This window comes from Lasioglossum baleicum, unplaced genomic scaffold (genome assembly GCF_051020765.1).
Source record: "Lasioglossum baleicum unplaced genomic scaffold, iyLasBale1 scaffold1191, whole genome shotgun sequence".
In the NCBI taxonomy this organism is placed as follows: Eukaryota; Metazoa; Arthropoda; class Insecta; order Hymenoptera; family Halictidae; genus Lasioglossum; species Lasioglossum baleicum.
In genome coordinates this window covers 7699-26110 of record NW_027470250.1, presented here as the reverse complement: position 1 = coordinate 26110, position 18412 = coordinate 7699, and the positions used below count along the sequence as shown (strand labels likewise).

General features: G+C 32.8%; 1 pseudogene; it reads right to left on the bottom strand.

Annotated features, from left to right (window-relative positions):
• Positions 1-4940: 4940 nt before the first annotated feature.
• On the bottom strand, positions 4941-17790 carry LOC143220559 (putative Rho GTPase-activating protein CG5521; annotated as a pseudogene).
• Positions 17791-18412: the final 622 nt, after the last annotated feature.

The following is an 18412-nucleotide window of genomic DNA, read 5'->3' as shown; positions in this document are numbered from 1 at the left end:
AAGGAAAGAATGAAATACTTTCTAACTACTTTCTATTGTATGAAGAGATACCAACTAAAAGCTAGGAATTTCGGATTCTTTTCAGGCGACCTAATACATAGCGATAGAATTGGTTCTTCTAACCTTTCTTCAAACGGGCAGAAATAATTCGCGAAACGAGATGGACCATTTGGTTTACAATTTACATTCCTATTTAGTAACATTTGAATAACAAAATTAATGTCTCGTTTAAAAATAAAAATGAAGACAGGATTACACCCTTTCTTTATACTCGAAGGAATAATTATGATGTAACTATTTTAATGAATTATATCGTTAGAAAAAAATTAAAATATGTACGTAACATATTTATTACAAATAAGATATTTTTGCAGAACATATACAGATGCGTATAACGTGGTCAAGAATAAAGTTCAGTGGACATTTACAAATAAATGTAATAAATAAGAAATATAAAAATATATAATAAATTATTAAAAAAACATAATAATTCGTTCAATTTTCTTCATTACTTAAACTTCCTCGCTCTTTATTTCCCGTAATTTACAGTGTTATATATAATAAATTTTGCTAATACCTGTAGATTTCTTTAAATAAATGAATCGAAGAAAGGTATGCCATTAAGCAAGGGTAAATTAGCTTGTTTAAGTCCATTTATTGACGCATTCGATATCCTCGGGCTCGGAGGGAGACTAAGAAATTCACCCCTCAGTTACGCGCAGAAACTTCCGATTTTATTGCCTTAACTGCTTTAAATGTGTGTGTAGGTCTCTTTTTTGACTTTCATTTAAATATTGTACATTTATTTCACTTTGTCTAATTTGTAAAAGATTAAAATTTACAGTATTCTTTGCAATTTTACATAATATTAAAGAATTAATATTTACAACATTTCTAATTTAGAAATTTTTGATTTCAAATATGTTTCCATTATGAATTATTTCTTATTTTTTTTGTCATCTATAAGAATATATTTACTCAATGTCTATTATCACCATTGCATACCATTGATACAAATAGTTTGTGAAATGAATTATGCATTCCTGGTGAAAATAATACCGTTGCATAGTACTCATCTTGCTGAAGTTGCATACTTTCTTGTATGTAAATAAAATGTAATTAAAAGCTAAAAATCATGGAGCTCTTGTATTTTGTTGAATTACTAAGACATCTTTTAGTTCATAATAAATATTCTGTTCCTAAATAATGGTAAGCATCAGGTACAAATTCTGGATGATTTGGAGGCAAGAAAATCGCAATTCCATTAATATTCGTAATAAATCAGAGTGCACATGACCATTTTCTCTCACAAGAAATAACAGAGTTTTAAGTTTCTCCAAATGATTCTTTTTTTGTTCAAGTCCTGACTGTGTATCGTGTTTTAAAATCTTAGTTATTTCTAATTCTGAGAATTGTTGTACCAGTTCTGTCAATTGATTTTCTTGTAAGAAAGTGACATCCTCTTCTATGAAATCGCTCTGTTTAGTCAGCGTTAGTGTCCCTGTTCTAATTTTAATATATAAAATTAATACTTATATAATATGATTAACAAAATAATTATACATAAAACTTTATGATACCTTAATTCTAACTTTGATGGTACTTCTGAATTTCCTAAATTATATATATATCTTTTATGTAATTAAACACCTCACTACATGATTTTTCTTGTATTTTAGTTCAAATCATAAAGAATCAAATAATTTTAGTAATATAAATTCAAGCTTCAATGTTACTAACAAAACAACAGCCTTCATAGTGTTAATTCACATGGAAATGTTTCAATAATTTTCTTGAAAATTTCTCAAAATTCATGATCTTAAATGATTAAATTTAATTCTGAAAATGTTACAAGCGTAATTATCCAGTAAGAAAAATAGTTTAGTGCTGTGCAATAATAACGTTAACAGCAATTTGTGTATTTATAACATAAATAATAGTGAGTAATTGTTATAATGATAATAATAAAGATAGTTAATTAAGTACAATATTTAGATACGATTTGTAAAAGCATTCTTACACAAGACTGTAATAAGTTCATTTTTCTCTTTCCTATATGTATATATGTATATACGCACATATGTAGACCACTATTTTTCTTTTTCGTTCAATAACATAGCAATACAATGTTTTGCAGAGAATAATTTTCATTCAATGACTTCAACGTCATTTATCTACTTAACAATTTATGTACAAAACATATAAACATGGCTTTTCATCTCAAGCTACTTCGTTATAAATTAGTGAAAAAATAATGCTTTGGCCATGGTCTGCGTATCGATGATTATTATTTACCTACAACTTCGTTACTAAATATCTATACATTCGAATGGTTCTTCTAATAATCTCCAAAATGGTCAAGAAACTCGAAATGTATATTTATTACAATCTCAACACAAATACCATATTCAATACTCACAATATAATATAACTTCTTCCCTAAATTTTATTTATATATAGACAGTGACAAATGGTATTAATACTTTGATTATTATTACTGTATCCAAGATAAATTCTTTCCGAAGCAAATAAATTCACTCTTATTCGGTACGCCTTTAAATTATTTCGTTTACTTTCAAAATTCTTTTCGATTTCGTCTTCATTTCCCGTTTTTTCTTTCTTCTTTTTATATGTCTTTTCAATTTTAATACTATTTAGAAATAACACGTTTTAACATAGTATTTAAAATACTTCTATTTTACGTATCGTAAAGTACCAAGTATGTGTACTTATGGTACGACAATAAAAACTGTTCCCTATTTGTTTTCTTGTTCTACAGCTAGAAAAATTTTTCATGTATTTAACGTGTTTCAGGAAGAGTTTCGGTTCTTAAATTCGATTACACAGAACGTATATGGAATGCTATAATCATTCATGGAGATACTGAAAATTTAATTCACATAGACAATGAATAGCATGTAGAAAAAATTATTTGTATGGAATGCAATGCAAGAACAGTTTTTCTTTTTTTTTTAAAGATTGCATTCAATTATTATCACTCTGCAATTGAAACAAGTTAATCCAAAATCGGACCAATATTGGAGAGAAGTATAACTTATTGCAGTACCTTAGAGACATGATGTTGATTTGTAAAACTTTACTGTTAAAAAATAACATTTGATTCTTATTAAACATTCGTATAGACACATTTTGTGATTATATAGTAATCATGTTTGTTGTTTATCATCTTACTGCATTACAAGAAATAAGAGTTATTTATTCTTATGAAGGCATATGTATATATATATATATATATATATATATATATATATATATATAAAATATATACACATACATATAACATCGAAGAACTCGTTATGTTCGATATAAATTAAGATAGAAGCTTTATGAATATTTAAGCTTATCTATTCAAGTACAAGGGTAAACTGATGTTATGAAAGTACTGTACAATGAAAATAGCTGTCATGTGATACTAATTAGTGTATATAACGAATATCTAATTGCTATTGCATTACCTATGATCCATTAAATTTTCTTATATATTTACGTTACAATAAATTAATATTCACGTTGCAACAAATAAACAACGATCTGTACATTTAATATAAAAATTAAACCTAAGGACGGAAAACAGAAAACGCTAAGATGTTCAACGCTCACTGTTAAGAATTCTTTCTTTTTCTTTTTAAAGATGTTAACTGAATTTACTGCATTCTTTATGCACTTACATCATTACCTGAAAAAAAATTAAATTTCAAATTGTGTTTATGAGAAAAATTTATTAACGATATTCTACCACCTTTGCTACTATTTGAACAGACTGAATATTGTCTCGACGAGGAAATTTTGTACAAACTTCGTCAGCTAAATTATCCAAAGTAATATCAAGATCAAAATCAATATCAATATTAAGATCATCTTCATGACTTTTGTTTGTTTGTTATTTATCTTTATCAATTTTATCTTGCAATATGTTATCCAAAACCTGTAGTATTTTTTATATTTTTTAAGATATGATTATATATTTTAAATTTATAAAAAAAAATTCCAATTTTAAATGTTGACTGCTTAAATTCTAATTTATATATTTGAACTTATACACGTGCTTTTATTATACTACTAACTGTAAATAAAGTCGTTAAGAGAGGTTTTCCTTGAAGTAAGTGTAATAAAACGGATGGCTCAAGATGCATAGCCCATTCACCCAAGCAAAGTAACATTGATATCGCCAAAGATAACGCCTGATGGATGTCTGCTTCTAATTTTTTCCATCTTAATTAGTATTAGGCAAGGAACAGTTAATGACTAACATATATAATAAAGTGGTGTTCATTTTCTAATGTTAAAATCCACTTTTCTCAAATTGATTCAATCCATTACAAAACTTAATTACTTTTAAGATTCTAGGGTTTTTAATAAAATGAGACATTGAGAAAGAATGCAAGTAAAAGTTCGATTATCTATATTTATGAACGACTATAATATGTAAAAGATAATAAAATTAAAAACACTAAAATATCATAGGACATTTTATACAATACACCAATACACCATGCAATGTTGATGTCACCCTTAAACAGACATGTAGACATCAGTTGACATGTAAATACTGTAACAACACATAATGAGGAATCAGCACAAGTTAGTTGATCTAAGAAAAACTACCTGGTCCATTAGTGGATAACAGAAACCAGCTCTGCGACACTTTGTCCCTTGCATCCATTGTCAATCAAACTCAGTGGAAGAAACACTGAATTTCTCACTACTATTATTACATATCTACTACTTTGAACAATACATTACATAGTGTTCACTACTTAAGTAAACATTATAACTCAGATAAAAAAAAATATTAAACAATTATAAGATAGTTATATATATTTTATAACACGCAAACTACCTCACACATCAGAGAAAATTGATACAAAAATGGTCCTTCCCCTAAAACCATCTACCCATAATGAATTCGATAGAATTACTTTACGTGCTAAACGGAGAACAGTCACTGCTTCTGGGATTCTTGGATGCTGATTTTTGTAACGTAACTCTTTGTATACAGACATAGCAATACTTGAGAGAGCTACACATATTGCAATACCGGTTGGTTCTCACCTACAACTTCTTAAAAGGATTATGATTATATACTCCTAAAATAAAATAGTTTACGTCAAGATATCTTCCGTAAGTTATAAACAATAGACTATAAAAATTATCTGTTGTATCTTGATACCTTTGCATCTGGACATGTCATAGTCGCAATATCTGATGCATTTGGCTGAAATACAGGTAATTTAACTGTCGTGGCTGGTAATGATAGTAAGGAACCAATTATTGAAACAGCTACAGTCCTTGGTGCCTATCAAAATGTTGTTCACGAGATTATAATTTATAATTTAATAATAGAATAAAATTAATAATTTTAAAGAATAAAATTTTCATAATACCTCGATATCTTGACTGCTAGGTATTACATTACCAGAGTGAATATATTCCAGGATTAAAAGACTAGATCCAAGAAGATTCAAACTGAATAACTTAGGCTCAGTATACCTAACCAATACATGTAACACTTTACTACCATTACTAACGATACTATTGTGGACTGCACGGCAAAAAAGAGTTAAGTGCTGTTTTTATTTAAATTAATATCTTGTGGTTGAATTGATAAAAGGCAGATGAAACGATATGCTGCCAATTTACCAACTTCGCATTGAATAGGAAGTTGTATTGCCTAAAAGTATGATAAAAGTACGGTTATACAATACTTTAATAATGTCTTAGTAATGATACTAAATAATACAAAAAAATAAATTAATATTAACCTTGAAACACCATGGAGCTATAACTGTCAATGGAGGTATAAGTTTTGGAGTTGGTGGAGTTACTTGATTATCCCCAGGTACACTTTGATTCAAACGAATCTAAATAATATGAAAATGATAATAATATAAAATAGATAAAAATCTTATTATAAATATAAAAGTATATAAGTCATCATACTTTTATAAGTGTGTGTGTGTAAGTTAGACAAGGTAATCCATGACTTGATCATGAAGGATAGGATCTTGAATATTATTTACATCTCCCAATGCTGATAACATACGACGCTATAATACGACTGGAACATCGGGTAACCATCCACAAACACCACCACCGGCCATAACAGATCGTCTCTCGAATGCATCGTTTATGTCTACAAATTAATAATACGTTATAAATATAACTAAAATTAATATAAAAGGAAAATAAAAGTTATTTATAAAATCAAAGTACTTCTAAGGAATTTTTTCATTAATTGAAATTGAACTCAAAATTTATTCAGAATTGAATACAAACGCATTGCAAATGTTATGAAATACCTATATTAAACTCTGGGCTATAAATGGAATATATTTCTTATATAAATAATTCCGTTAATTCGTGAAAAGATGAGCAGAGCATATTGAATGGAACAATGAATTATTATTATTATCAAAGTAATAAAGTATTACTCTGTTAGTTTTATGTTTGTGATTCTTTTGTACCAGAGATAAAAAAATAAATATTAAAAATTTTTTTAAATAATAAAAATCTTCACACTTTGTTATGCAATGAAGAATGATCTTTTATTTTGAGGCAGATGTTAAATAGCGGTAAACGATATACATACCGAAACTATTACCATCAATGTTTTCTATTTGTATCGGGCTGTCTTTTTTGCTGTCGACTCCACTGCTTGGTATCGAAGAAGGACAACGCGGAGATGGTGGTTCGCTATCGACTATACCAATGCTATTCAAAGATTTAAATCGCCTGTTAGGTAACATTTTTCGACTAGCTGCTGATGTTGAAATAGCACCATTTGACAATAGCCGTGTCATACCTTGTTCTATCGATAGAGGAAGTACTGCGCGTGAGGAAAATTGTTTACACTTAATACACAAATAAGCCATAATCACTCAGAGAAATATAGAATCTATTTGAAGAGTGTTTTAGCATCAAAAATTAGGAGAAAACACTAGTGAAAAGGATCGCGCTAATGGATATATAATATGTGAACTAATGATAGATGTAAGAAGAGGGATAAATATTTGGTCAATGCCAAATTAGTTATTTTTAAACTGTTATTAGCGTTAAAGCAAGAAGTACGAACGTAGATAATATTACTAAATGACATAGCTTGTTAAGATATAATGCAAAAAAAGATAAACTTAGAATTTAATGCTGGATAGGGCACTTACTGTGTACGGTATGTGTACGGTCCCTATGAAATTTCCTACGTGCTTTTCCATTGTATATCGTGTTATCGCTTGCACTACGAGAAAACGGTCGTATCTTCCTTAAGTATCGCATTGGGTAAGCTAATTCACAATAAATATTTTATTTAAAAAAAAAATTATAAATTAAAAGTATAAAATAGATAATCATTTTAATATAACTTACCCGAAACACTTTCCTTAGATACAGTATTATTATCTTGATCAACACTTCCTTTGCGCGGTGGTTGAACATTTCCGGTGGAAGCAGCTCGATTTCCGACACCACGACATTTTTCAGTTTTTTGCTCACTTAGACTATCTAACGGTAAATCGCTTAAATCCAAGTTGTATACGCGTCTAGCAAGTACCCTTGTTAAGGTATCCAATGTTTTCTATAAAATAATACCAAAATATTGATAATATTAATTAAATTCTTTTATTATTTTACATGAATTTTAACTCAACTTACTGCCCGTTCTCGAATTAATTCTTCCCATTGCGTTAAAGATGTCAGTACTTCCAGAAACTGATCCCATAATTGGGTAGAAATAACATCATTTAAATTGGCTGTAATCCATGTAAGAATTAAAGTCTGAAATATGGCAGGGCAGTTTACCACCAATGCTCTCTTGAATCTGGCGTCGAGAAGACTTTTCGTTCAAAACAAGTGACGATATTTGTAATAATATCCTAGAAAATAAATAAAAAAATTATTATAAATTTACAAAATAAGATAATTGCAAAAATATGATGTCTAAATCATATGTACCTAAGTAACTGTTCCCAGGTTTCTGGTTCTAGCCGAGAATTCATTGCAACATATCGATATACATTTAGAACTCTTTTACAACTATCAGTTTGTTCCTCAAGTAATATCAGCGGCGCATTCAGTTCAGAATTTTATAAGAAAAAGACATTAGAAGCTTGTGTGATGAACACTTGTAGAACGTTTTGTAGTCCCGCCTTTATAAATAAATTTTCTCTGTGTACAGCACCCAGGTAAGAATCATTCTGTTAATTTTGTTTGACAATAGCTTACAGAAAGACTTTTATCGATATCATTGATGACTTTCTTCAAATCTCTTCTAAATCTCTTTCCTTGTGACTACCCAATGGTTCTAATATAAATGGTGGTAGTTCCTAACAAAAATGCAAAAGCAAGTGAACATTTTTTTCATATTACTCTAACATTAAAAAAATTATAAATAACAATTGTACATTCATCTGAATCCAATCTTTATAAATAGTTATAGCCTTTCTTATTGCACCAACATGATTAAAGTCTAGCAAAAATGTTTGTCTATACAATTCATGTACAAAATTCACGTTATCTCTGTTTCCATGTAGCACTTCTCTCTAACAAGAGTAACTGCTGAAACAGTACTGTCTTCTTGATTTTGATTCTCTTGCTGAGGCGCAGTTGATTCAGGAGATAGTAAAATTCAGCCAGCAGCATTTTGAGTGACCGAAACACAACGAAGTTCTGACTCTGTAATTTCTTCATTTGGAGTTGTGCTAAAACAAAAAATTTTATATCATAAGTTAAAACTGATATATAATATTAAAATACTAATATTAAAATACCTCTGTGAAAGGTGTGCGACACGAGCATCTTTTCTAGCAATATGGGTAAAACTTTGGTCCAATCCACTTTGGTTTACGCATCGTGGGCAATTTTAAATTCGGTTCATACAACGAAAAATTATCGTCAAATTCAGGACAAATATGACGAAGGTACGTAGCTTTAAAAGGTTCCAATAAAAATTGAAAAGTCTTGTGCTGCCGAGAAGATTTATCTCTTCATTCTATCTTTACAACCTGTAAATAAATTAAATGAAAATTTGTTTACTGCTTTTTTAATACTATGTAGATATACCTGAGTAACCATAAATTCAAGTAATGCTTCTAAAAATCGAACAGTCTCATTATCAACAGGCTTTCCCCCACTTTGAGGAGGTAGAATAGGTGCACTGTCTACTGGTATGACAGGACATTGTTTGGAACCATTGTTATGAAAAGTAATTTGAGACAATTGCGTATCATAAAATTCCTTTTTATCTTTATCATCACAACCAATAACTTTTATAAGTTTATCCTCCTTTCCATCTATTTTATGTTTAGACTTATAAGAAGATGGTTGTTGGGGTGGGGAACCTTGGTATCAAGTTTGCATATATTTGGTGGATATAATCAGAAGCATTTTCGCCAAGTGCTTGGTACCACAAAATAAAATATCTATAGTTAATTTAGAATACATTATATATACACATAATTATATATATATACACATCTTTTCGTAGCTTCCAACTATTACCAGGATGTAAATGTTTTTGCAAAATTCTTGCTAAATTATGACACTACAATCTTCTATTAAAAAATTCAGGGAGAAGTGTTAAAACTTTCTCTAAGAGTTGCAACACCTGTTCCAGTTCCTTCCTATGTGCTTTATGCACTACAAAAATAAGTATTTATTAACTATATATATATATATATATATATATATAATTTTTAGTCACGTTACATTTATTTAATATGTTATGAATGAATAAAAAATAATGAAAAAAGCATCAGTTTTAAGAACTTTTAGGTACATACTAATCATAATGATATTATACTTGTACAGTCAGGTACAATGATCAGATTAATGGAACTCAGACTGAATGAAATGAATATTAACATTTTGCAAGTATTATACATAATTATAATGTTAATATATTTAATGTAGTCATAGTTCCATAAATAAAACTGTATATGTAGTTTCATTGACAAAAATTGCAGTCTCATCTATATCTTTATGCAAGGCAGTTATAATGTATAATTGTTAAAATCTGAAATATACATATATGACTTCAAATATCTTTACCTCGTTGCCGTAGATTTGTCTCAGCTGACACAAAACAATTATACAGAATTAATACAGACATGTCTGAAGTTGCCTTCAAAAAATCCCTTGGCTTCATCAGTGTCCACATTTTCTATAAAATGATATCATAACTATTTAATTCATTTAAAAAGAACATTATTTAATTAAAAGATGAATATACTATTTCTATAAATATTTTATCTACAAATTAATTATAAAATTCATAAGAATATTCTTTAACTTATCTTCATTAACATTAATATTACAAACCAATAGTTATTTTAATTTCCAATTAATAAGTATGTATTATATTATCAGAAAGTACAACTACTTTTATTTTATCAAAGGTTTGATTTATAGGGAGAACTGTAGAGTCCCTATTACATCGTCGCTAGTCTTGTATACTTGTACTTATATAGTAGAACTTCTTTCTTCCTGCTATATTCTCATATGACCACTGTAAATATCATTCTTATACGTATGTATATAACTATAAAATATCAAGAAAATATAATTTTATTCACTTCGTTCTATAAAAAGAATAATACTATATACAATTTGTACAAGAATAATAAAAGATTTTTAAAGTTCCTTTAAATTGAAATAAATATTTATTTTTAACATGATACAGTTACAAAATTATACATAAGAAATTTTAAAATTAGAAGAAATGAAATAATATTTTACATGATGCCTAATTCTTTTTCTAATAACCATTTATATAATCCTCAATAACATTCTAGTTCATAAATGAGCTGCAAGACTTTTCATTGGTTGATGATGATTATACATTTAAGTATATAGTACTATCTATCTATCTATGTATAATAATAATGTGACATTAGCTGAAATTAGAGACCACTGTAGGTTGGTTACTGTGGTCACGTGGTTTGATGATTAGATACTACTACTTAACCTTTGTCGATATTGGCGGAGATTCTTGCCAGATTTGAGAGACTAGAAAGATTCGAGAGATTTGAGAACTTCAACGTCAGATTCGAAGAAGCGTTTTTGCGTCCCCACGCGTTAAGGAGTGAAATTCCGCGAGTTCTATTAGTTTCTTTAAGCCTTTTCATTTTATCCTGTTTCTTTTCCGTATTCTTTCGCTAAGGCGAAAGGAAACCCGCCTTGGTTTTCTACAGTACCTTAAACTTTAAAGTTATTGGTCGTGAATTAATTTTCGCGACTTTCATAGAATTTTTAAATAACACTGCTTCATTAACGTTCGACAAAATTCGAGTTTTTTATTAATATTCTCCCGATCGTGAACCGTTCGGCACGTCGAGAAATCAGCGAACGAAATCGCAAATGTTCGTGGACTTTGTGAAAAAATTTGTTATCAGTGACGTACAGTGTGCTCCACGTCCCTGTGTCACCTCAAATGCCGATTCGCCAGTCGTGCGCTGCTAAAAGCTTTCAAATTTGTCGAGAGAGTTAATTAGCTAACGTATTATTCAAATGATATACCATATATCGCGTGTCAGAATTTTCCCGATTGCCTTGAACAAATACAAGATTTAGGAGGGCGAAAGACGAAGAGACGTGACGTTGTTGTATACGATTATTTGCACGTGACGATACGAAAGTGATATTTAGCTCCATCAGGTAGTCAGTTCAACAGAGGCAAAGAAATATTCGTACGCCTAATTTCAATCATCTGAATAATTTCTCGGCAAGAGAAAGAAAGCGATCGACCGTGGTGAAATGCAGAGCTAGCATCGCGACGCCATGAGGAACGTTGCCGGATAGAATCGGGTTGTGAATATTCGCTCACCGAGAGATTCCAGGCGTGGTAGGTAGTGCCATTTCTGGATCGCCTTTTTCGAAGCCGACCGCGTCCTTGCAGGGCACAAATATCTCAAGGAAACACTCGTGAACGAGGCACAGACCAAACACAAACTCCGAAGATTCACTGTTCGACACGACTGATACACTGAGAAAAGTACCGTCGCACGGAGCGGCACGCGGATATCGCAGGAACGAACATAACCTTAAAACCGGTGTGGCTCAGTCCGACGGAAGTTTCCGAAGAGAAACAAGACGCGAGAAGGGACACTGTATCGAGAAAGCTTAAACGAAGAGACACGAGAAGCACACGCGAACGACGAAAAAACGAGACGCTACTCTGTTGCACGACCACCGTACAGCGACGACGTTTTACCACGAAGCTTTCGGACCCAATATCCGCAATCCGCGGAAGGACTGTCATCCAACCTCGTTCACCCGCGCCCCTCCAACGACTGACGGCCAGGAGATTAAGCCAGGTAGGAGAACATGGTGGGAGAGACCGACGCAGACTTACGTAGAGACTGCGCAGGAACAGGGACGCTCGACCGGCGCCATTTCGCCAAGGGTAGGAGAAAGCGAGAGGGATTGTGCAAGGCAATAACGTAGCTTGTAAAGGGCGTGCGGGTACTTCGGAATAGGGAAAAAATAATTTTTAAAGACTATGATATCTTGGAGCGCCGAAGTAACTGCTTTCGTTTGATTTGTTTAAGTGAACGTCAGGTAATAGTTAATTGAATAAAATATTAGGTCGTTCGGAAAGTCGTTTTATTTTTTTCTCAATTAATTGTATTTTTTCACAGTCAGCTTCACGCTCAAATCGCATAAAGTGAAAAAAAAACAAAATGATCTTCCGAACGACCCTAATAGTAATATCTTTGTAAAATGAGGTGTGCGGGTACTTTAGGACCGGAAAAAAAATTTTAACGACTAAAATTTCGGAGCGTCGAAGTAACTGTTTCCGTTTGATTTATTTAACCAGTTTAGTGCGTTTGACGTGTATACATGTCGGGCAAAAATCTCTACTGTGGTGCGGTTGACGTGTATACTCATGTAAAATAAGAAATTACCATTGACTATGAAAAATAATTTCTATTAAATTAAAATAAGGATAATAATTGGTGGTACTAATACCAATACCAATATAACTGTTATGTATTTATATAGAGGGTGGCTCGCAATCCGAAACCAATTACATACGTCCTGGAAAATGTAAGGACTCAAGATTTTGGTATACGACCTGCGAAGTAGCACTTTGTGTGGTACCGCGCTTCGAAAAATATCAAACCTACATAAATTAAAGATTTTTAAATTATTTTCTTTCTTCAACTTTTCTTGTTTATGCATCTTCTTATTTCTTTTACAATTTTCAAGCTTTTAGTAAGATAGGAAAAAAAAATCATTTTCAATAACTAAAATTTCAGAGCGCCGTAGTAACTATTTTCGTTTGATTTCTTTTAAGTAGACGTCGGTCAATCGTTAATTTAAAAAAATAGCGTAATTTTGTAAAATGTTGTATCAAGCTTTATCAACGGAAGATAAATTTCTGGCGCAATCGAAGATTGACAGTAAATTAATCGACTTTCCATAACTTTGCTAAACTTCATTGCGAAGAGGTTATAAATAATTTTTTAACGACTTTAATAAACCGAAATTTATTAATAAATTCGAATATATAAAACTTCGCTATACATTGAAACGTACAGTTAACCGTTCCTTCAGGCATTACTTTCCTTTCGATACTAAAAAACCTCACTTTACTTTTTATTCTTTTTCCTAGACAGCATTTCTCCTTCCGATATTCCACAAGGAACCATTCCAAACCACCATCCAAACTTCTCATTCTCGAGTAACACGAAAATTAAAATTCTACTTTATTACTAGCCTAAAAATTACCAGCACTCTCGCTTCGAGCTATCATTGGTTCCCCGAGAACAACCCTCGAAATTCTTGAAACGGAATCGATTGATTTGCGAACACCGAGATTAAATAATCTATATTCTCCAAAAGGAAATTCGTAAGTATTTTTTTTCTCGTTTAATCGCGTCACGTCTGTTCACAGTCAAGTTAGTCTAATGGGAGCGTTACCGCCGAGGGGGGTTCGGGACCCGGGGGGATCGACCACCGAGTCAAACGACCGGTCGAGTTTGCGCAGTGGACAAAGCATAACACTGAACAAACTTTTTCCATGTTCGAGGGGCAAGTAACGCGACCTGTAATTGCGGTAGGTAGGATTCCGAAAGAACTACGAGCAGAATCCCTAAAAGGTAGGGTCCGCTCCGCCTATAGTTCCTCCTCTCTTACTAAATATGCTATACGCTTTGCGAGATTCGATTTTGGGGCGCTCGCGTCGCGTTTTTCGTTTATTGAACGAACAGCATTCCACGTAACCTGACATTTTCTGCAACTAGCACTTGAATTCGAGCGCGGCTTCGTTACGATTTTGATTTTTTTTATTTATTGAAATGATTCGTATATGCGTGTATTCGTGTATGATAGTAATTATGTACCTCGTTCGGCATAGTGCGATGCATTTACGAGTCAAAACACGTTATCTGTTTAACCGTGCAGCGAATCGACTTCGTTCGGATTACGTGGCTCAACAGTTATTGAAATCTCATCGATTGCCGAGATTTACGAGGTCTCTGATTTTTTATTGCCATTCGCGTAATAAATTAAGCTCCATTCTACTCGATACCCTGTCGATGAATCAGCCGGCGAACTTTCTAAAGGGTAAAACAATGAAAAGTATTTTTCACGCTATATACCGTAATACTCGGGAAATATCGCGACGATTTCGAAATTTCCCGGATTTTAATATATGCAAAATATATATGCAGAATACAAAGTTATAATGAAAAAACTTTCATAATGTTCCTTCGGACGTTAAACAGTAAAATATGCGAGTATGCACGGTAAAAGCATTGGAATTTTCGTGCTAATGAATTTCCTATCTGAATTTACACTTTAGCGAATTACTCATCGCGCTGATATGTTACGTGTTACAAGCATTTCTATTATTAACCATTGTAAAATGGAGAATGGAGAATTGCCGGTTTTATATCTCGAATGATTTTTTATCGTTTTTGTTACACGGTTTTAGTAATAGATACTCGTGTGTTTAAACAGTGGCCTTGGAGCGAGTTTAACACTAGAAAGACTGAAACTTAGTATATAATGGGTTGGTAACTAAGTGATTGCGGATTTCAAATGAGAAGAGAAATTCAAAATTTTTGTTTAAAAATTTTTGTCCTGGCAGTGTCAAAATTCCACGTTCGTAAAGTTACTGATCTTTGCTATCAAAAACTGTATTAAACGTGATTTGACATCATCAGCGATATTAAAAATTTTACCAATTAAGGAGTTCTGCATTGAACGAAACAAATCTGAAGGCGCAAGATCAGGGCAATATATTGGATGTGACAAAACGTCCCAACCCTATTCAATAATTTTTGACGAGTGACCAAAGACGTGTGGGGCTTTGCATTATCATGGTGGAAAACAACACTCTTACGATTTGACAATACCGGCCGCTTTTTTTGAATTGCATCGCTGAGATTGACCAGTTGTTGAACGCGTTTGCACTGATCGTTTGGTTTTGAGGGATAAGTTTAAGGTACAAAATTCCTTTATAATTCCATCAGGATTTTTGGTGAATCCCTGCTTTTGATGTCGTCCGGGCTGGTTTATCTTGCATCACCCACGATCTCTTCCGATTATCCTTGGCATAAACTATCCCCTTTTCGTCGCCAGTAATTAGGCTTCTCAGAAATTGATCAATTTCGTTGCGTTTCAAATCGAATCGCAGATGCTAATGCGTTGCAACAAATGAATTTTCTTAAGCTGGTGAGGGATCAATAAATCGAGTTTCTTGACATAACCAAGCATTTTGAACTTTTTTTCAATGCAATTCAATGTATGCGATACATCGAGCTTCTCCGCAATATCACGTGTTGTGCTATGACGATCTGAATCGATAATAGCCTAGATATGGATCTCATCGACTTCAACTGGACGGCCAGATCGTTGAGCATTTTTTAATGAAAAATCACCAGAACGAAATGTGGCAAACCAATTTTGACACTGCCTTTCTTTCAAGGCTTCATTTCCACATACAGCACATAACTTCTTTTGTGCTTGTGATGCGGTTTTGCCTTTTCGGAAGTAATACAATAAAATATGTCTGAAGTGCACGTCCTGCTTTTTCATTTTTAAATTGGAATAAAAACAAAACTAAAGCACTAATCGATATAATTTTTTTTTAGTAAATTAAAGGTAGAAGTCCAAACAATAAGAAGAAAGTATAGGTTAGATGCTCTGACCACGTTAACAAAAAAAGAAAAGGAAGTGTAAAGTCTATGTATCGACGAAATCCGCAGTCACTTAGTTGCCAACCCAATATTATTAATTAATAAATTGTTCCAGTTAAAGTATATGTAATATATCTAAAGAAAAAATTATGATTTAATCATCAAATACTTCATTTGAATGTACTCGTGCTCAGAACGGCATTGCCCGTCATAATTTTCAGTGTTGTATCGTTCATACATCGTTCATGTGAAACTCTGCCGTCCAGAAATATAGCCACACGCAGAATTCAGCCGTACATAAAGGGTTAATCCGCAGCTGGACCAAACGGCATTAAGGACGGACCGAAAGGGTATAGCAGCGGCTGTGTTCACGTTAGATTATTGTTTGCGCGACAGGAGTTCTTGGAATTCGCTGAGGGATGAAAGCGGAAAGTCGGTTATAGACGGTTAGATCGAGTGTACGAGGAACGAACACTGCGAGCTGTGGTTTCGCGGTGAGCACCATTAATAGCGTTTACCTTAACTTTTGTTGAATGTTATTAAACCCCTGCATTTTATTCTTCAGCTTTCGCAATTCGTTATTCTATAAATTTCTGAGAGCTTGTTCCACACGAGGATGAAAGAAGACTGCGTGAGATGTAGCGAAAATAGAAGTTACCCAAGATGCGTGAGTGGGCTGACGAAATTATTATTAATGCGGATGAATTACTTGACATTGAAAGCGAAAAGTTGCATAAAATTGATTCCATAAAGGTGGCTATTTTGAGCAAATAATTATCGAAACACAAATCGGATGCTGCTCCTGGACATATTCGTCGCCGGGTAAAACTGCCAACATTTCAAGATGTCGAAGAGGCAGAAAGCGTATTTGGCCGGGACGATTACGCTGAGAAGATAGTGTACGTGAAAAGTCTATTCAAGGGATTGACAAAATTATTTGAGAAAAATTGTAAAAGTTGGACGAAATTAAATAAGGCATTGAAATTCGAATTCTTTCTAGTTGTGGATTCGCATAATCGTATAAAGTATGTACAGATTTTCAATGGGATAAACAAATTTGATAAGAGGTAGTGCAGAATAATTTACGAGGACTGCTGCAGGCATATTGTGAGCCGGGTCCCAATTTTGTTGAAATTAGGTGTCGAATTGTTTCTGGTGTCCAGCAGTGGCTGAAAACAGAATATGTTCAACAATATGGGGAGGTTTCCTACAAATGTAAAATGACATCATTATGGATAGTTTGTGACCGGCTTCATTGGTGTGTATATCGTTCTAATTGTACCTCGCGTTTGGTTGTTGTTGCGTCTCCTACTTTTGGTTGCCACTACCTGTGGCCTTTTGTACTAGCGCTGTTTCCAATCACGATACATTCTGTACGGTAATCACAAGTGAACGATATAAAGTGTTTACTTCTTCCGATAGAATGTACTTTCGTGTATTTGGGAATATCCGAATGGCATACTTGGCTAAACGTCTTTCCCTAATCTCCTTGCACGAGCTTTTGTTATTTTAGGAATGCAGCAAAAGTCGCATATAAACCGTGTCTATCGCAATATCTAACCCACTAGCAGGTACCTAACAATTGCATGGTAATTGGCATGGCGAAACTGTCGGTGCCAAAGTTGATCCACATTAAGATTCAACGTTTCCCTTGGAATTATAATCACTTGTCAGATCACCGCTCTTTTTGCTTATATAACAAGCCCCTTTCATTGTTCAACATTAGTAAAACTGTATACCCTGATATACATACTACATTTAATATATCGGTATAATAGCGTTATTTAATAATTGGGCGTTTTTGTACAATTTACTCACAGTGATTGATATTGCATTATTATTTGCTTGCTCTTCCCTTCTGTATACGCATAGGTCATAGTTTCGTATATCAATTCCTTTATCTGGAGACAAGGCTTCTTCAAATGTATCGCCTTTTGTAACTTGTCTTGACACTTTTTTGTTATATTCGGTTAAAAAAATTCTTTCTATCTCCATAGAAGTAATTTGAGGTGGTAGACAGATCCCGAGACATTTATGCGGAGCAGGTTACCGCCGTGAAACAGTGTGCGTTTTATGTAAAGCGTTTCGCCCCCCTCCCCGCCGGTCATATCCCGTGGAACCATTAAATGAATATGAAAATAAAACTTGATTTATCTGGTTCTCGGGTAGAGAAAGTTAGTCTGATTTTTGGGAACCGGCGATAATCAAGAGCTCGCATTTATCCCGTCGCGGGTAGGTTCGGCACTCATGTGCCG